General features: G+C 42.0%; 1 long non-coding RNA gene across 2 annotated transcripts; it reads left to right on the forward strand.

Annotated features, from left to right (window-relative positions):
• Positions 1 to 136: 136 nt before the first annotated feature.
• Positions 137 to 20,467, forward strand: LOC128323276 (uncharacterized). 2 transcript variants are annotated; one of them, XR_008306188.1, is made up of 6 exons: positions 137 to 273; positions 1,986 to 2,088; positions 7,022 to 7,083; positions 9,759 to 9,863; positions 13,642 to 13,806; positions 16,689 to 20,467. It is a non-coding gene; the product is annotated as an uncharacterized LOC128323276 (long non-coding RNA). The 2 variants fall into 2 exon arrangements; XR_008306187.1 differs by lacking the exon at positions 9,759 to 9,863.
• Positions 20,468 to 21,885: the final 1,418 nt, after the last annotated feature.

Genomic DNA, 21,885 nt, shown 5'->3' on the forward strand with positions numbered 1-21,885 from the left:
GCCCCGCCCACAGGCAAAACCCGACCAATAAATGCACGTTGCTCTGTTTACATGCAGCCGTTCAAGCCAACCAAAGTGACGCTCTCGTGAGGAATAAGGGGCAAACGAAGGTGGTTTGTTATTGTCAAGGGGCTGCAGTCGTCCAGAGCTTGATAGCAGGACTTCCGGTTCCCAAGTGCCAGCTTTAGAATGCTTCATGTGCGGGAAAGAATGCTGAAAGTAAATAATAAGAACCAATATAAAAACACAAAAACTAAAAATAGATTCTAGAAGGTATCGTGGATTTTTAATTAGAGGCGATGGATAATTTTGCAACAGTTGGGGAGCATGCTTATATATATTGTATGAATAACAGGGTTCTTAATTACCCCCAAATGTTATCATCTGCCTTTTCCTTTCATTTATTACCAAGATCTGACTGTTTCCAGAAAACCCACATTGGGAAGACATATCCAAAATACTTTAAAAGGTTTATTGAAATTTGGTGAATGACAATGGCAACAACATCTGAGGAGATTATCTGTGTGTTTTAATCATAAAAATAAAATGCCAGTGAGGTGTAATATATCGGCATGTTCTTTCACATTGTTATTAATCAGGCTTATAGACACAATTTGCTGTATTCATGACCATTTGTTCCGTGAAAATTATTTCCATGAAATAGTTATTCCAATATTGCTTTCCCATCTATATCTATAATTTAACCCCCTTGTATCCAAACTTAATTGGAGCTTATTCAAAATTTTCATTAGATTTTATGCAGTGAAATCCTATGCAAGGCTACTCAGGAGGAAGTGGTTCTGATATGATTTTATATTATTAAAATTCATTTTTAAGAGACTAAATAGATTGTGCCCATATTACTGCCAGAACACCCTCTTTGCTGTGGAATTTGGCTTTCCTCTTTGCCCAGTCAAACTGCACAGATGAAAATACAAAACAATCTGCACTACTAATTGTAGTCCAGGTAATGCAGATTGTTTTGTCTCCAATACAAAACAATTTCAGATATACAAAAATATAATCTAATATAGGTAAGCACCAATAAAATCAAAGTTGAAACAGAGAAATTGTGGTTCCTCATGGGGATTGCCACACATTTTAAATTCCAATTTCTGCCATGTATCTGTTATAACAAAACTAGCTGTCAAAGTAATATTCATAAACATTTTAATCCTTGTATTTAGTTTATGGTCTGTATTGTATTTTATTCTGATGGTTTTACTGATATTGTTTATATACCACTTTGAGCTTGTGTTTACCAGAAAGGCAGGATAAAAAAATACCTATGGTAAATATTATTTTTATTTTTAAAATTAAAAACTGCTTTTCAAGAAAAAGTAGTTTATATAACAAAAGGAATAAGAAAATGGTTCCATATCCCAAAGAGGCTCACAAGAAGACACACAAGGGTGACTCTAGCAACAGTCATGAAGAAGGACACTTGCACTCTCCATGTTAAATAGGAGAGCCATCACTTTAAAAGGCACCTTTTTGCCCGAACTGCATAAATGTTGATTTTTTAAAAAAGATAAATAAATGCATATCCTTGATAAGTTCGTTTTGAGTGAGTCAAGAAGACAGCAGCTTTAAACAAAAAGTCTTTCTTGCCAACTTGCTTTTAGTTATAGAAATCCTCTTGTAGTCCAATCCCAGACTACTTTACAGGAACCAGGGCAAGGCAACAAGTATTCTCCTGCATATTTAAACAAACTGCTTTTTAAGAACTACAGAGTTCTGTTCTAGCAGTTCATAGGAACATAGGAACATAGGAAACTGCCATATACTGAGTCAGACCATTGGTCTATCTAGCTCAGTATTGTCTTCACAGACTGGCAGCGGCTTCTCCAAGGTAGGAGAAGGTTCACTGAATGAGGAAGCAGGCTCATTCAGTGAACAAAATGGAAGGGCAGGGAGCATGATTCTTTCAAAGCACCCCAGTGAAAAGAGCTGTAGTCTTGGCTGTTTTGTTTCTGATTTTACAGATGCCACTCTCACCCCATATGTGGAAGATTCCAAGAACTGCAAAAAAGAATTGGAAGTGAAGACTGGTTGGAGATCTCCTTCCCTCTCTCTTATATATGCAATGTATGTATACATATTCTCTCTATTAGCCTTATTCTTACACAGAATATGGCCTGGGTCATAAGTATCACCAAACTGGAGTTAAACGGGGTAGGGGTTGGAACTACGGTATGTCCAAACGTGTGAAACCACAGCCATAACCACAGTTTTGCACCAGTTTTCCAACCAAAATCATAGAGGCGGTAGCACAGACCTGCCGGAGAACATGGCTGCTCCATGCCTTCGCCACTTCTCACTAGCTGCCTCTCAGAGAACCAGCCCCACCCCTCCTGTCAGCTATGTGGCTATGGAGTTGCCAGGCAACAGGGATGCTGCCACATCCCATCCCAGACTTGTTGGCCTATCAAGCTGCACATTCACTTGGGGGCATTCCCACTCTGTGCCTTGCCCCCGCCCCCAGCTGGAAAGCAGGAAGGAAAGGGGACAGGATGACAGGACAGGCACTAAATCTCCCAATTTTCCAAGAGAACATTATCTTCATTATGAGTCCCATAACTCATTGAGATCATCTAGAGAGGTTCATCTGCAGTTGCCACCAGACTGTCTGGTGACTACAGAAGGGCGGGCCTTCCCCTTTGCTGCCCTGAGACTCTGGAATGCACTTCCTGCTGTAATAAGAGCATCTCCATCTCTGAAAACTTTTAAGAAGTATTTAAAGACACATTTTATTATTATTCTACCCAAGCTTTTTAACTAGACTTGTTGTTTTAAATTGTTTTAGGGTTTTCATTTCTGTTTTAATTTGTTTTACATTGTAACCGCCCAGACACAGAAGTTTGGGGCAGTGTACAAATATGATAGATGTGTCCTGGCCTCTGGATATCCCACAATGCAATGTGTGACAAGTGCGATGCATTGGGGTATCGCTCCATGAGTTGGGCACTTTGGCCACATCACCCCGGCCTCCAGAGATCCATGCTGCTTGGAACAGTGTGGATCATCTGAAGACAGTGTGGATCATCTGCTGCAAGACGCGCTCCCAGCAGCATTCTGTGGATCATCTGAAGGGAAGATCCCGCCCCTTGCCAGCCCACGCAATACTGTGCATCAGGGGCGTAACGAGGCTGGAGTAGGCCCAGAGACAAAATTTTAAAATTGGCCCCTCGCTGATACAAACACACTCACTTCACATGTGACTTGCCTCTGGGGGGGCCCCCAAGGCGTGGGGGCCCCCAGGCAGCCGCCTCCCCTTGCCTAATGGTAGTTACGCCCCTGCTGTGCATAGTCCTTATGTGTGTCTGTTGTACAGTAATAATTCATTTACAACTGTAATAATTCATTTACAAACGTTCTAGTTTCTGGAATGTTGCTAAGTGCATGTATGTTCTTGTGGTTGCAAAAGGTGTGTAATTAAAAAGTAACTTTCAAAACTTTCCTAGGTCACAAGTCATTTCCTAGGTAATGACTTGTGAAATAATAGTCTTTTGTGGGCAGTGGCTGACATCGTGACCAATGAAGTGCTTGTATAAAAAGCAAAGTTGCAGTAGTACAGGAAGATTGTATAGTTGAGCTAAAAACACAAGAATTTGCACAAATGCACAAAAGTTCCATTTAAAATAAATGAGAAGTGCTGCAGTTGCACAAACCAAAGCATGCTTGCAACAGCATAACACTAGTCTGGAACACAAGTGCCAGACTTTGCACAACAGCTTTGCACTAGTGTGACATCCTTCCTCAAGTGCTTCATTAGTTAGGACGTCAGCCACTGTTATTATTATTATTATTTATATCCCGCTCTTCCTCCAAGGAGCCCAGAGAGGTGTACTATATACTTAAGTTTCTCTTTCACAACAACCCTGTGAAGTAGGCTAGGCTGAGAGAGAAGTGACTGGCCCAGAGTCACCCAGCTAGTATCATGGCTGAATGGGGATTTGAACTCGGGTCTCCCCAGTCCTAGTCCAGCACTCTAACCACTACACCACGCTGGCTCTCCAAAGAGACTCTTCACTGTCTTAAATTAGCATAAGAAAAACCTGAGAAAACCAAAGACGACAGTAAAAAATAGGATTTTGAGTTTTTGTGTGTGCTAATAATTGCTAATTTATCAATAAAGGCAAATGTGTGCATCATGCTTGTCTTTCAGTTAAACACATCCACTGTATGTGTATACACTGAAACTTTAATTAGCTCCGACCTATGCCAGTCCTACTTCTTATTACCATCTTTTCCCTGATGTACAAACACAACATTGCTTGTTGCTGTAATACCAATGTAATATCATGTTTTACATTGCATTGATACAGGTGAACTCCATTGTAAATATTTATTGGTTAACATATCTAGAATGTGCCATAAGTAGCTAGAGGCTCTAGTTATGCAGTTGTCTGGCGAGGCCAGCTGTTCTTACCTCCGAGGACGGAGTGGTGAGAGGGCCCAAGGTGACAGGGACGGGTGGCAGCCGATGGAAAGACTGCCAACAGGCAGGGACTCAGCTCTAGTGGAGGAGGAGCTGAGCTCTGATAAGACTGAAGGGGAGACATGCGAGGATAACATCAGCAGCATGCCTCCCAAAGGGAGGGGATCTGAGCAGGAGAAAGGAGAAGGGGGAGAGGCATTGGCAACAGCTGTAAGGGGTAATCAATTACAGGTAATAAAGAGGGGCGTTGGCCCCATAATTGGGGGCAGGCGATGCATAGCCTGTGAGGAGACATATAAGGAGCTGGGATGAGAAGGGGGCTGGTGGAGAGTGTCAGCCCCCACCCCCAGCAGAGAGAGGTAGACACAAGGATCAAGCAGCCTGGGCTAGAGGAGGCACAGGGTGATGCTCAGTCCCCCCCATCCCTGCTCTGAGGCCTGTCCCGATAAGCCTAGCCAGGCTGGGTAGAGAAGACAGGGATGTGGAGCTGGAGCTGGACAACAGTATTGTGCAAACTTCGTGCCTGACAACTCATTTTTTAAAAAGAGAATTCACTAGCATAGGTAGATCTCTTTCCTCTGGCTAGAACATATTTTGGCAGTGTTCATTCTCATTGCATCAGAACAATTCAACATTCATTGCATATGATATTGCAAAGTTACCTGTATTATAAATGTTAGTGGTGTGCGTGCGTGACGTGTGTGTGTGCACAGCGTGCGTCCGTGTGCGGCGGGCACACGTGCAGTCGCTGCTTCCGGCCACTTCCGGCCAGGAATGGGGGAAGGGGTGGCAGGGAGGTATGCTGCTGCCCCTATAAGTTTCCTAAAAATGGAGTGGCGGGGGGGGGGAGCAGTGGGAGGAGTAAGTGCACCCTCTCCCACCCTAAAAGGGAGACCCCCCCGGGCGTCAAACCTCACTGCAGTGGTTCCATGCACATCACTAATAAATGTATGTATGAAACGCATACTAGCTGGTGTTTTACACTCTTTGCCTATCACTGTTTCCTCTGGATTGCTTTGCACTGCCTTTACTACCTTTCTCTGTACAATCTTTTATCAGCTGTTTATGGAAACAGAGTCTCCTTTTGTTAGAGCTTAGCTCACCTGATTCAAAAAGAAATTACCCTCCCTTCCTGTGCTGAACTGGATGAAGCCAAGGAAAGAGAGAGGAATCATATCTGTTTCCAAAAGAGCTGGAAATGATATGATCCTTATGGATGCATAACTGGGGCACCTGAGAGCAAGAGGAAGGTATCGGCAGACTTGGGATAACCCAAGCTGTAAATATTATAATAGTTCATATTGTAAATATCTAAATATGTTGCTTGATGTATAGTTCCTTATTGAAACTTGTATGTAAACTGCTTTGGGAAGTTGGCCTGAAAAGAGATATATAAATGTCAAAAATAAAATAAATAAAATAAATCTGCAGATGCATTGGTTTCACAAACAGTCTGAAGACGGGGGGTGGGTGGGTGGGCCCTAAAGGGGAAAAAACCCAAACTATCCCAGTGTGACTCAATGGAATGGAATGTTTGTGGATTCAGAGGGCAGTTAACAGACAACCAGTTGGGTGGAGCTAATGGAGCTCAGTGGCAAAGAGTGGGGAAGGAAGACTTGAACAAAAAGAGCAGGAAATTTCTTAGCTTGAAGAATAGTCCCCAAGAGAGTCACAACCCCTTCTGCTTTGGAAGGGGAAAGCTGCTTAAATGTCTCACCTTCCTCAGGCACAGGGAATACATGAACACCAGGGATATATGGTAACATTTGGTTGAGAGTCCATACTTTTTGAGTGTTTATTTCTTACATTCAAGCATTCCTATTGGAGACGTTGCTAGATACTTAAAAGATCAAGGGTCGGGCCCACAATTTCTGACTCAGGCTCCTCCAGCTTCCACCATCCATCTGTTGCAGTGGCCAAGCTGCCGTGCTTATTTATTCATTTTGCCTCCTCCATAACACCTCCTAATTCAGGGTTTCTTCCCCTTTTGCAACGGCTGTGCCAGAGGCCCTCAGTGTGGGACTGAGACAGAGTATGTTATTTTATGATTGTTTTTGAAGTTGAATTTGCTGTCTAAATAGCTTATGTTGCTGAGTCTTGGGTGAAGTTAGTCTATAATGTGTCTAGGCTTGTTTGGGGATGGGAACGGGGGGTGTCCATTGACTGTGGACCAACTATTCCGGTGGTGGTTGGTCTCCAGAGATCCGTGCTGGTGTCCCAGCCTCCAGAGATTGCACTGTCAGAAGCAGTGTGGATCATGTGGGTGTGCAGTGGTGCACCCACTAAAACACACAGAAATCATCTAAGAGAGAGGTAAGTAGAACCCTGCCTTCCCTCCCACCATGATCCCTGCCTTGCAGAGCTTTACTCTGTGAGAGCACACTTTTTAACCACAATTATGGTCATGAGAACACAGCCATAAACTAGGATCCTAGTTATTTATCCTGATTCCTAGTTAAATGCTGGTTAACTAGAGTGATTTGACCAGGATTGCCCTGAAATTCTGCAATCTCGCAATCAGCTCCACAGGGCTCATTGATCCCGATTAATGATTTTTTGTGTTTCTGAAAATCCATCCAGGGTTGCTTTGAGGATAACATAGGAGGAGGAAGAGAGAACACAGTGAACTTCTTACATAAAGGGTACGATTATATATATGGAATAAGTATTGCTTGTGCATAATTTAGAGGTTTTTTAAAGTACATATTAAATGATATCATCAGAAGAAATTTGCAGAAATAAGCTGCTTGAGGGCCTGTTTTGACAGCTTTTTCTAGCATGGTAGCTGCCAGCATGTGTTGACTTCCAGATGCAGGTCAGGTGCCATGTGGTGAAGTGACTGCATGAAAACTGATGCCACCTGCAGAGCTTGGTGCAAGGTATGTGTGCATAATCATGTTATATCAGAGTATATTTTTTCTACACGATTTGTGACATGCCAGGCTGATGTAACCGGTGGATGTTAGCTCACCAGGAGCTTGACAAACCTTCTATTTTTGCTGCTTTATTAGAACTTCAAACCAGTATTCCCTCTAAGGTGTGCGTGTGCTCTCACGTTTTTGGATGTCCGCTCAGTTAATTTTAGATCCCAATCAAGTTGAATCAGAAAGGGCCCACTCTGAATGCATGTGTGCCCACACTGCCTTGATACTGCTGCCCAGAACAAAGCTCACTCTGCACACAGATGGGGGGCGGGGAAGAGAACACTGCTTCAAACACTAGAAGAACACTGGTGGGAATTTTATGCACCTGACAGACAACAGCACGTGTCTGTTTTTAGCTTGATGCACTGCAACCTGTGCATGACTGATATGAAATTTGGATTTGCATGGTGAGAATTGAGTTTACAGGATAATCTCTGAACTCACCGTAGTGGAGAATTAGGGCCAAACTAAGATGCGACATGCACATGCACGCACGCACACAATGATGTGATTGATGTTAATGACAGCCTTGGGGGGCAATCTGGATGAGAACTAGATTGGGGCAGACTCAGAGGGTTCAAGCCCTTCTCTCCACACTGCAGTCTCAATTTCCCCTCTGTACAGCTGTGATTTATATTAAAACACATACATATATGCAGGGCCAGACAATGTGATTAACATCACACCTAATTTGGCCCTTCAGTTTGCTACATTGTAAATTGTCAAATATATATGAGAAGTCACTTATTCTGAGAAGCTCACTTGATGCCAACACTGATCTAGTGCCAGGCGAAGGCTTTTCAAATTTATCCAGGCATTACTGTATATTTTGTAGCAGGTTCTAACTGTATTTTAATTCTTCTGCTTGATTTTGTTGGCTGTGGTTGCTGCTTTTTACTGTCTTAATATTGTATTAATTCTGAATTGTATTAGATTTGTCTGATTGTTTTAACGTGAGAATCTTATACTGAAAAGTAGTTTATAAGCTAAACAGGCAAACCAATGACATGGCACAACTGCAACTATAACTATGGGAAGAAAGCTGGTCTTGTGGTAGCAAGCATGACTTGTCCCCTTAAGCTAAGCAGGATCCTCACTGATTGCATAAGAAAGGGAGACTAGAAGTGTGAGCGCTGTAAGATATTCCCCTTAGGGGATGGAGCCACTCTGGGAAGAGTATCTAGGCTCCAAGTTCCTTCCCTGGCATCTCCAAGATAGGGCTGAGAGAGATCCCTGCCTGCAACCCTGGAGAAGCCGCTGCCAGTCTGTGTAGACAATACTGAGCTAGATGGACCTATGGTCTGACTCAGTATATGGTAGCTTCCTATGTTCCTGTGTTTACTCCGAGCACAGAGCACTTAAGGCAGCTAACATAACGTATGAAAAACAATCAATAATAATAAAATCATTTTCGGAGAGGAGAGCTGGTCTTGTGGTAGCAAGCATGACTTGTCTCATTAGCTAAGTAGGGTCCACCCTGGTTGCATTTGAATGGGAGACTACATGTGAGCACTGTAAGATATTCCCCTGAGGGGATGGAGCCGCTCTGGGAAGAGCAGAAGGTTTCAAGTTCCCTCTTTGGCTTCTCCAAGATAGGGCTGAGAGAGATTCCTACCTGCAACCTTGGAGAAGCCGCTGCCAGTCTGTGAAGACAATACTGAGCTAGATGGACCAATGGTCTGACTCTGTAGAAGGCAGCATCCTATGTTCCTATTAGGGCAAAAATCATCTTTTTCTAAGATCAGTTTATAATGTCTTAACATTGGAATCCACAAACTATTTAAGCTACTTGCTACATGCCTGCCATTTTAGTCAGCCATTATCAATGAGACAAGCCAAACGTAAAACAAATTATCAGTTTCAGTTAGAGATGTGAACGAAATGAATTTTTCAATTCATTTAGAATTAGAATCGAATGCCAAAAATTTATTTTGAATTTGAATCAAATTAAAACCTTGTCCAAAAATTCAATGTGAATTCAAATCAATTCAACCCTTTTTTGGCATTTTTTTTTAACCAATCAGGGGGCCTGAATGGTTTTTTAAAGGTGCCAAACGGCTCTCAAATATAATGCAAATCAAATTTCAAAAATTCAATTTTAATTGGAATTGAATTGCCCTTTTAAGGGGTGGTTCAATTCAAATCACTTGAATCACCCAGATTCACGTTGAATTGATTTAAATTTGAATCAATTTACATATCCCTAGTTTCAGTGGTGTGTGGGTCACATTATTTGTGCACTGCATCTCCTAATGATACTAAAGTACTATCCAAAATCCCTCTTTAATCATGGGAAAATGCAAACAACCAAACAGTAGCATGTAGCAATATGTAATACAAATGTCTTAGAAAAAATGTCAAGATATTATTATTTTTCTCCCTTACCTTACCAGTTACCACCAGATCAAAAAAGCTATTGCTTCCTGAATAAAATCTATTTGATTTGCATGGGACACTGAGCATTAGTATGGAAAAAGCAGGCTCTACTACACAAATAGGTAGGACAGAAAAACAGAGAAACACTGTTATCCAGCAGATGCAGTTTACATATAGAAAATACAACAAATATGCACACCAATATATGGCCTTTTAAGGACTTTGAGAGGTCAGGTGGGCAGACCGTTTGAGCCCTTCCCCACTTCCTTCTCTGTGGCTGACATACTGTGCAATGTTATGCACATGGTGGAAAGTAACATTTGCACAGTTGTGCAAGAGTGCTGTTGTGCAAGCACAAAAGTTGCATAGAGTTGCATGACAGCACATTCATGAGCAACAGTGCACAGGGGCATATCTATGGTGATGCAGGCAGGGCACGTGCCCGGGGTGCCACTTGAAGGGGGGGCGCCATTTAAAAAAAATGGCTGCCAAAAACAAAATGGCCACCGCACATGCTCAAATGGCCTCTGTGAGGCCCTAGGCCATGCCAGGCCTTGCAGAGAGCATTTGAGCATGCACAGTGGCCATTTTGTTTTCAGCAGCCATTTTTTAAAAAAAATATATTTTTAAAAATGGCCACCACACATGCTCAAATGATCCCTGCGAGGCCCTAGAGGCCAGCGGGGGGAGGGGGAACCTTTGCAGACCCCCCATGGCCTTTAGGAAGCCCCCTGAAGGGGCTACAGATTTAAAAAAATTAAATTTAATATAAGTCACTGTACACATATTCAGTTTGGCACTATGTACAAAGAATCAGGGCTTGTGAATACTGAGCTGAAGCCTATGAGCTAGGATTGTATTCATTTGCTCTTACTTTGCTTCTTGTGATAAGTAAGTTAAATGTGATGTCTTAATAATATGGCTATTAATGGTGAGTTTGTCTTTGAATCAGTGTGAAATCCTTCGTATTAAGGCCCACTGGGAGTTTCTTGCTCTCTTTCTCTCATTTTAACTGTCTTTCTGAAAGACTAGAATATATTCCAAGCAGTGACACAGTTTACTCTGCATATCCTTTAATTATTTTCAGAGTATCTGGAAAAAGTCAAATTCTCCATTTATTTTTACAACTTATGTAATAGTGATGCTACAATACATAGTAGAGAATTAGAAGGCACTTCTGTTTAGTTTTCCAAGTACACCTCCATATAGTATTTGGATATTTCATGAGCCCCAGCATACTGAAATTTGTCGTTTTCTGGCATTTTTTGGTCTGGCTACGTCCACTGCTAAACAGTTTTTGAAATATTAAAAGATTAATGAGCTTGACTTGTATTTTTCAGCTGATATTATGGTAAAGTTATCTGAAAGATGGGTGTCATATGTTTGGACAGGGGGCGCAATTTCAGTGCTTGCCCTAGGCGCTATTTTCCCTAGATACGCCTCTGACAGTGCATATGTTGTTGTTTATTTATCATATTTCTAAACCACCTGATAAGTACATCTCTAGGCGGTGTACAAATTTTAATATTAAAAATCACAGATTAAAATCACAGAGATGTTGGTGCAGAACAGCCAAGAAACAGCCTCTATGATTTTTCCTTTGGATGTACTTGGGTGAAACCTGCCTAGTGACTACTGATGTCACTGCTACCATAAGCAGTCCGCAGCAGCAACTCTCCTATACCATTGTATGCTGGGCGAAAACATTGACCAGAAGTTTTGGGGAGGTGGGAAGGAAAAGGCAGAGTGACTACAGGAACCAAAAGCAAGCTGTGAATGGCTTTCTGTGTTGGGTCCTCCTTTCCCTATAACCTAACTACTGCAAATAAGCTCTGTGATGACAAGCAAGCTGAGGGCTGTCCATCTTTGTACAGCTACATGATGGCTAGGCTTCAACCAAACGAGATCAGCCAAGGATGGGCGAAAAGAGTTGAAGCAGCTCATTCAGCTTTTCCACGCCCATGCCAAGCTGGCAACTAATAATAAGGGAGGGAGTGATGGGGTAAAGCATTGCAAGGAGTTGAGTACACTTGGAACTCTGGGGTTGCATTCAGGAGGACTAGGAAGGGTAGGGGCAAACAAATCACCAGCAGCTACCACAAATTATGCTGTTGCTGATCATCTGTGGAGCAAATCTCTGCTTGCTTTCAGAAGTTCGGTTAAAATAAAATTTGGCTTTGCGTTGTGTGTGTTTGACAGGGCCCAGTGTCTCCATAATCAATCCAAAGCAAAGTAGTTTCAATCAAAACCTAAAAGACACAGGGGCTATTCTGACGATCAGCAAAAATTGGGTTAGCCTCCGATAGCCCGATTTTTGCTGATTGTCAGAACCACCAGGCTTGCAGCTGAGCCCAGTGGTTCTGGAGCGGCTAACCCGCTCCTGTAGCCCGCCCCTTAGCCCGAGTTTGCGGAGTGAGCGCTCCGCAAACCTGGGCAATCTGCTTGTGAGTAGCCGTGGCACGGCTCCGCACTATGGCTACTCAGGAGTAGACCCCCAACCAGGAGGTGAAAAGCTGCCTCCCGGCTCGGGGGCCTCCCCAGTATGCCCTGCGTGCTTGCGCAGGGCATACTGGGGCTTCCGGGGGGCTGCGTGGCCCCCGAGCTCCCCAGCCCCCGCCGTCTCCGTCTCGGAGCCGGCAATTGTGTGGGTGGCCGATCCGGCTGCCCAGGGCTCCCTTCTTGCTCACAGCCCCAAACCGGGTCTCACGGATCGTGAGACCCAGTCCACTCTCTTTATCCAAACTAACTGGGTTATTTAAAATCTTGCCCACGATCAAATACTGAATGTTTAGTAACAGCTTTTGACTTGTATTGTGCTGACAAGCAGAAATAAGGAAAGCCCATTTCTGGGGAAAATTTTTTGATGGCATAATATTTTCCTACTGTTATCTTCAAAATTCTTATCTTCTCAGGAAAATAGTATGTTTCTTTTACACTTTGTTAGTTAGTGGGAGGGGGCGGCCTTTTGGTTCTGTTGCCATTAGAAGGCTGCCATGCCATCTTTTTTCCTGATGCAAGTACTTTTGACAGCTACATCTACATGTCAGACAGAAATGTACTAGGAGCAGCTCTTCCTGTCACTTACATTCTTGCCCCTTGTTGAATTTTCAACTGTTGTTCCATTATTACAGGCACAGAGCCTCTTCAGCAGATTAGGGGAATATGGAATAGAAATGCCATTTTAGGCATTATTAACCCTGATGTTTTCCTGTAATGAATAGCAGCCAGACTGATTCCCTCATGGATCAGTACTGCAGCGGAGTGGTGGTTGTGGTGGTGAAGTAGCTTTAACCCTCCTTGCTTGCCAATCAATGTGTTCCAGCCACTATTTAAAGGAAAAGTGTGCCGTTGAGTCTGTGTCGACTCCTAGCAACTACAGAGCCCTGTGGTTGTCTTTGATAGAAGACAGAAGGAGTTTACCATTGCTTCCTCCCACACAGTATGAGATGATGCCTTTCAGCATTTTCCTTTATCGCTGCTGCCCAATATAGCTGTTTCCCATTGTCTGGGAAATATACCAGTGGGGATTCAAACTGGCAACCTCTGGCTTGCTAGCCATGTCATTTCTCCACTGCGCCATAAAGCTCCCATTGGCACTGCTACTTTACTGAGCCACTTAACTATGTTACACTGGATCTGTCAATAATGTTGTCAACTCATCTGTTTTCCCTGCCTCCACATTCCACTCTCTGCTTCAATATTCAGACAGTCAGATGTAGTGATTTGCATAATATGTATTGTCATTCAACACCCCTGCAGTTTACTAGGTACTGAGGCTATACCAGTGCATTGCAAATGGCAATGCAGAAGCTTTACACCAGAGTAGGTACAAATAGAAGCTCAGTGGATAATGTACCCCATAGGGCATAAACTACTCACAAAAGTCATACTTTTTCTTAGGTTGAATTTACACAGTGGTTGCACGGAAGGAAATATACTTCTTCTGCACACCTGTGTCACCTTAGACACAAACGATTTCATCCTGTGCTGGTTTCTCCCTGACTGCCAGGTGTATGCAAGGGAAGCAATGTGAAGAATACACCTTCATCTTCAGCCTGCAAGGAGGTGCTTGATTTTTTTTTTTACATTTACTAAAGGGATAAGGTATACATCTCATATTATTTCCACATCTACTGAATGTATGCATGAAACAATTTCCCTTTCTCACTCCATTGCATAGAGTAACAAGATATATTATACAACCAGCTTTACTACTTGCCAGTTAAATTAGGAATACTGAACGGCCTTGTTCTCTATAATGGCACTGGAGAGAAAACACTAATTAGCCACAATTACAAAACGTGCTGTTTGGTTTTATGACTTCTTTGCATGCCTTATGACTTTTGTTGTGTTCTGTAAGTCTGATGGAGTCACTATAATAATATATTGTTTACCTAATCAGCTGATCTAAAAGATCAGCTGATTTATTCTGAAACAGTTCAGAGAAATGAGGTAGACTTTGTACAGCCAGAAACTCAGTTGATTCACATTATAAGTCCTAGTGGTTTCTAGCTTTCCCAGTTAGAATATACCACTCTTAAATCAGTTGTCAAATTAATGACCTAAATATATGCTAATAAAGTGCAATCCCCTACAATATGGTTATTGCCTGATGAGATGTAAAGACCATCAGGTGGAAAGGCAGCATGGAACAAACAAATTAATATAATAATAATTAATAAAACAACTTTATTTGTTAGCCACCCCATAACATTATTCTCTGAGAGGCTGTTGAACAAAATCAACAAATTATCACAGAAGCCTTATATTACATTATTTATATAACACTTTTAAATAGAAGAGTTTTCCAAGTGGTTCTGAAAAGGGCAGTTCTCAAAGTGCTCACAGTCTAACAAGTTGTTCTAGTAAGAACTAATCAGCCTACTTTATTTTCATTGTCTCTACAACTGGACTATATATGGTTCAAATTGAGGTCCACACGTTAGATCTCTTGTACCTCAAATGTTTGTGTCTGCCATCTTGGATCGGGGTGGATGACATCATTACAAACTACACCACTGAGGTGTCTCTGTGTGTCACTCACTACACCAATCTATACCATTGAGGTGTCCCTGTGTGTCACTAGCTGCAATTGTACCTAATTTCATTCAAATTGGTTAGACAGTCCACAAATTAGCCCGCTTGTGCCTCAGATGTTCAAATGGTCACCATCTTGAATTGGAGTGGATTATATCACCACAAACCTCGCCATTAGGGCATCCCTAATGTGCCCCTACAGCTGTAGCAAATTTGGTTCAAATTGGTTAGGTGGTTCACAAGTTAGCCCACTTGTGCCTCAAAAGTTTACATGTCCACCATCTTGGATCAGGGTGGCTGACATAATCATAAACTACACCATTGAGGTGTCCCTACAACTGCACTCAATTTGGTTCATATTGGTCCAGGTGTGCGAAGTTGATAGGACACACACACACTCTCTCTCTCACTCTATGCCGGGTGATCTCATAAGCCTACTGGAAAGTACACTAAAAGGTAACACAAGGTAGAGAGACCAGCAAGAGCCGCTGAAGGGGTGATATACTGGGACTGAATGGGGACAGTTACTCTTCCCTGCTAAACAGAAAAAGAATCACCCCTTTGAAACTCTGCCCAATTAGGAGGGGGCATGTTCATGAGCTAGATATTAGCAAAGGTGACTCCTCCATGAGGCAAGGTGAGGTGATCCTGGAAATTTTAATGATATTGGGGAAAAGACTGAAAAATATATATCTTTCTATATATCTTTCTATCTATCCATCCAAGAATAGCTTCAATCAGAGTTGGCAACCCTACTTGAAACACAGGATGTGGCTGGAGGGGTGGTGGTATCTTGAGCCCTGGAACCAGTCAGTTCTTCAAAGCCATTGCCAGCCTCCTCTTTCAGCAGAGGATGCAGCTCCACCAGACAGCTATTGACATGTCTGAAGGAAGGGAGAAGAGCTTGCCCTGGACACAGGACTCTCTCCTCCACTAGAGAAATGCCACTGCTGGGGAGCTTTGAGAACTGCAAGCAGAGGCGTAACTATAGGGGGGGCAGGGGGGGCACGTGCCCCAGGCGCCATTTTTTCTGGTCACGTGGGGGGCGCCGCCATGACAAAAAATATCTTTTATTATTATTTATTTTTTGTTAATACAAATGTTTCCTGCTCAGTGCAGCAGCGCTGCAGCAGTCAAGGGAGCGCGTCGGCGCCCCCTCCCCCACGAGCGGTCCCTTCTGTGCCGCCCACGCCCCCCCATTGCTTTGCTGGCGCCTGGCGGCCAGTCAGTGGCCTGGCTTGGCGGCGGCGGCGGGCGCTTGTGAGGAAAAACCTAAGTATAATGTAGTATGTTGGGGGGCGTGGGGGGGGCGCCATTTCAGTGCTTGCCCCGGGCGCCGTTTTCCCTAGTTACGCCTCTGACTGCAAGGCGGCCTCTCCCTCTCACAGCAGTAGCAGAAGAAAAGGCTGAGTCATTAGGGTGAATGCTCTGTTACTGAAGCACACACATCCGCCTTGAATTTTCTGACCTCAGTTTTAGGCAAGCAAAATTGTCACCTAGGCAGAAGCTTAGACCTTAAAACATTCAGTCTCCATTTCAGGCTATGTAGATCAGAACTAGTGGTTTGAGCTGTGTTTCCTCTAATAGGAATTCTCAGATGTTGTTGAATACAACTCCCAGAATCCCCAGCCAAAGGCCATTGCAGCTGGAGATGCTGGGAGTTGTAGTGAACAACATCTGAGAACCCCTGTTAGAGAAAACACTGAATTTGAGCCTGGGGAAAACAGGAAGCATACCCAGTGCTCTTATATATCTGATGAGGCTAAATTGCCAGCAACGCAGGTGAAGGCCATAGGACTAAACGAATAAAATATTTTTGTTTATAGTTTTAAAGTTTTAAGTTTTAGAGTTTTTAATCTGTATTTTGGACTGTTTTAATTGTGTTAATGTTTTAATTGTTTTGTTTTTAGATTGCGAACTGCCCAGGAACTTGTGTTTGGGGCAGTATAAAAATGTGTTAAAGAAATAAATAGCCTGAATGGACCAACCTGATCCTACCCTAATGCAATCAAAACAACTCCAGGCAATGATACACCCAGAGTCCTGTTTGTTTTGTGTCCCTACCAGGTTGTACTGCCTCACAGACCTGAGTACATAGTATTAGCATGCTTTTTGTGATTTTGGAAACTGATCCAACTCCCCAGAGGATAGTGTGAACCTGAAAACTTCCTCCAAATTTATTTATTATTTAAAAGAAGTATATGCTGCCATTCTTCATATATGAATTCATGGTGACTTACACTAAAATTCATTGAAAAAACACAACAACAAAACACAACACAATAAATCAAATGGCCAGCATAGGCTTCCATCTCTTATTAGCAACCTTAGTCTGAATCCTTTTTCGACAGTTCTGCTGACATAACACAGCTATGGAAGGAAAAAACTGGATTTTATTCTGGCTCAGGTATTATAAATAGGATTGTTGTGTATGTTCCAAATGTAATCTGTCACTCACTTGCAAGTGACATTGATGTCTATGCCTGAAATAATACAACTTGACTTTCAAATTCTTAAGTGAGTTTCTATGGCTGTCAGAAAAAGAATTTTCTTCCCTGTAAATAGAGTAAATTTCAAATGTCAGCTACCCACACAGTTCAGATGCTGCTGGCCCAGTAATTTAACTCCGAATGAGGAAGACAGGAGACAGACTCTCACAGAATAAAATTAATATTGTCCATTTCTGAATGGATAAGATATTCTGTTAGGGATTTTATAATTTGACAACAATTTCACAGGACCAGAATCCTTAGAACCATGTACTACCTTTCCTTTGCAGAGTTAGGCTAAGCATTTATAATAACCAGCATCTCCAATGCAGCAAACACTGGCTGAGCAAACAAAACAAACAAATATATCTAACAACCAAAAGCAGAGAGTTTGGTATTTTTTAACAAAACAGAAATAGAATTAATTCAAGTACTTTGACTGAAGAGATGCAAACTGTGAGTAAGTAGTAAATAATAAGTTTATTATTGTGACCACATGCCATAATATAACATCACATAGAAGAAAATAAAGCATATTGAAAGGTTGCATCATTAGGTTGAGCTAAAACCTGTGCTACCTATAAATTTCTTTCTGAGTTTAAAAGAAAGCATAGTGAAGGTGACAACTTGGCAGCTGACATTAGGAATTGCATCTGCAAAAAGATAGGTCAAATGTTCTACATCCAACCCCTTAAGGCAGGCCTGCTCAACTTTGCCCACCCAGCTGTTTTTGTACTACAACTCAAATAATCCCCAGCCACAGTGGCCAATTGCCAGGAATTATGGAAGTGGTAGGCCGACGTCTGCAGGAGGGCCAAAGTTGAACAGGCCTGCCTTAAGGTGATCTATCAACAATGTTTTGCCCCTAAACACTTTGTAAATGGGGCAATAAACATAGTGGATGATGTCCTGCACTTGACCAGTGTCACAAGGATAGATGCACTGTTCCACTGGGAGTTTGTGAATCTAAAATATGCTGACGGCATAATTTGGAAATGGAAAGCTGTGAAAGCCTTCCTCAGTGGTGCACTGGTAATATTAACCAGATATTGCTAGGGTTGCCATGTCTCCTGGAATTTAGGGTAGCCCCCGGATTTTGGCTTCTCCACTTGGCTGCTAAATTCCACCTGGAATTATGCGGATTTCAGATGTGCTGCCTGGATTGCCTGGATTTTACTCTAGATCTGATCACATGGGAGGGCAGAGAAGGAGGGGGAAGTATACAGATCTGTCAAATAAATTTTTAAAATGCAAATTAATTGTTGCATAATTTGCATAACATGCAGATTAGGCCACTTGGATTTGGGAAGTTTGAATATGGCAACCCTAGATACTGCTAAGTTTCTTATAATGGTGGTACCAGGATGAGAACTTTGAAGATTGTACCACAGCAGATGCAATCTGTGTGCAGAAACAGGTTTTTGCAAGTAGGTCTGCTTTACTAGGTGTGTTGCAGCTTTCTTAGTGGGAGAAGGGTAAGATCATATACACAGATCATATACACAGTAATGGAGTAGTCTGTGCATAATACTGTGCTTTTGACTTTTGCAGTCAGCAAGAAGGGGCAAGAAATAAGAAGTTGCTTGAAAGGGTCCAGCAATTGCAGCTACAACTCTATAGGCAAGTTGTGAGAATCCCCCACCCTTAGGATTTACAGTAAAACATGAATGCAGGAAAACCAAATGGCTGGCTGATCTATACAAAAATACTTTGCTTAAACAATATGAAGGACAATATCATTTGGTAACAATATCCCCTAAAAGACCCCCTAAAAATTACCCCAAAAAGCTGACAATTTTAATTAGGGGTCAGTGAAGCTTACAGTGAAGCATAATTATGAAATGGTATAAACAAAATTAACATTATTAATCCTTTCTAAGGGCTTTTATTTTTAATAAAAACAATAACAAAAACCCAAGAAGAGCATCACGTCCTTAGAAATAGAGGACTGACTTAACAGTGCATAAAACAGGGTTTTATGTCCCAACCCGGAACACAGAGGCATTCAAGCCCCATTGAAAGTATAGATATTGTATGCATTTGTGTGTTTGCAGAACAAAATCTTAACTTTTTAACATATACCACATTGTTATTAAAGACACTCTTTGCCTTCAAAATTATTCTGAAGCTGAAGAATTAGTTGCCTCATAATTGTTTCTAGATAAAATTAATTGTCCCAAGAAGTCAATGAAACATTCTTTTCCCATTTTACAAGCAAGACTTTATTAACTTTTAACTTCTGTAGTCAAAAACTTGCCTTAAATGGGACATTTCATACGGTTCCTGAACTCTCAAACATTAAAAGCTATGAATGGAAGAGAACTTGAAGATTTTATGTTAAAACACACACACACACACACACACACACACACACACCCTGTAGATATTTAAACTGCGAAGCAAAAGCAAACAAAAACAATTGCAGTCAATTCTTTCCAAATAGTAATCATGTGTAAAAACCCCAAGCACTTTGATCTCTAGGACTGGATCCAGAGAGGGCTTGCTACCAGTTACTCCTTCCATCTGCAGCCCCTCACCCCCTCATTCTATGTCATTCCTGAGGGTTTCCCAACTTCAGTTTAACTGCAGAGGAGGTAAAGGAAGTTTCATTGTACAGCAGGTAGAGAAAGGCAGGAAAGGCCCGTTCCACAAGCTGAACTCTGTTTGCAGTTCTTAGAATCCAATATGTTTTACACTCACCAGCCTCATTGGTAACTATTTGGTAAGCTAGTCATCCATATTGCCTTGCCATTGCCAAGTAGTGAGGAAAATCTCACCCCACTACTATGTCTGAGCAGAAATCGAGGGAAGTGGAAATGTTTTTAGGATTTTTTTTAATACCTGGAATGTCTTTCACCATATACATCTTTTATGATGCTATCAGATGTGGAGCTATGATTAATCTACCAAGCAGGAAATTATACAGACTGGAAATGGCGTCATACCAAGTTCACAGTTCTCTCAAACATTTGTTGCTACTTGTTCGTTTTCTGTATCAAAACTCTTGAAAAAAAATATCAGTACTTGATTCTAAATGAGTAGCTGTGTAGATCTATTATAGCAAAAACAACAGAGAGTCTTGGGACACCTTATAGATAAATACATTTGTAGTCGCATACGCTTTCATGGGCTACTCTGTCCACTTCAGAAGATGCAGGAAGTGTTATCACAATTAAGGTTTTTTTTGTCACATTACATAACATGTGTTAACTTAGCACAGTTGGGATATTTTGTTATCTCCAGTTACTGAAGCTGTAAATTGTCATTATCTTTATCTTATATACATTTACGCTTTACAACAGAATTGTACAAACTACATATTAAGGCTATTCCCACGATCAACAGAAAATGGGCTAAGGGAGCTTAGCCAGCTTTCCGTCGATCGTGGGAACCAGCCCGGTGCTCCCAAGGTGGCTAGCCTGCCTAAAACACCTTTCCTTAAATGAGGTTAATGGAGCGAGGTTAACAGAAATATTTCTTCTTAATATTTCATAGTCAGGCAGCAGACAAGATAGAGGCACACCCTCAGTTGACTGCTGCCCAATATATTTATCATTGGCAGAGGTATGTCTGCTACTGAATGATTTGGAATGGATCACATAACTAAAAATGTTTTGGATGCCAATAAGAGCTACATGCATGTCCTCTGTATTGATGGGACATGACTATATCTTAATCAACAAGTCTGGTGTAATCTTGTCAAAAATTAAATAGCAAAAGCAATGAAAGATGCAGTGTATCCGATTGATGGATGGATGGATGGATGGATGGATGGATGGATGGATGGATGGATCGAGTGCCGTCAAGTCGATGTTGACTTTTAGCGACAACATAGATAGATTCTCTCCAGGATGATCTGTCTTCAATTTGGCCTTTAAGGTCTCTCAGTGCTACATTCATTGCTGTCGTAATTGAGTCCATCCACCTTGCTGCTGGTCGTCCTCCTCTTCTCTTTCTTTCAACTTTCCCCAGCATTATGGACTTCTCAAGGGAGCTGGGTTTTCACATAATGTGCCCAAAGTATGATATTTTGAGCCTGGTCATTTGTGCCTCGAGTGAAAATTTTGGATTGATTTGTTCTATGATCTGTTTGTTTGTTTTCCTGGCTGTACATGGTATCTTCAAAAGTCTTCTCCACCACCAAAGTTCAAAAGCATATAGTATATCTAGAAGGGGGAAAATGGCAGCTGGGCACATTGCCATGTTGTTGAGCCAGATATGTATGTATTACAGGTAAAATGGCTTTCCTTTAAATAACTCTGAAAATTGTGGTTCTGGAATTAGGCTAGAGGAATTTGGAAGATTCTCATCACTTTTGCAAACTAAGAATTCCCATGGTTCTATTGTGCAGTGGGGAGTTACCTGCCTAGAGAGCAGGAGGCTGTTGATTGGAATCCCTGCTGGTGTGTTTCCCAGAATATGGGGAACTCTTATATTGGGCAGCAGCGATATAGGAAGGTGCTGAAAAGCATCACCTCATACTATGCGGGAGATGGCAATGGTGAACCCCTCCTGTATTCTACCAAGAAAACCACATGGCTCTGTGGTCACCAGGAGTCAACACCGACTCGATGGCACAACCTTTCCTTTTTCCTATGGAGGAAATCATTACTGTGTA

The sequence above is a fragment of the Hemicordylus capensis genome, chromosome 4 (assembly GCF_027244095.1).
Source record: "Hemicordylus capensis ecotype Gifberg chromosome 4, rHemCap1.1.pri, whole genome shotgun sequence".
In the NCBI taxonomy this organism is placed as follows: Eukaryota; Metazoa; Chordata; class Lepidosauria; order Squamata; family Cordylidae; genus Hemicordylus; species Hemicordylus capensis.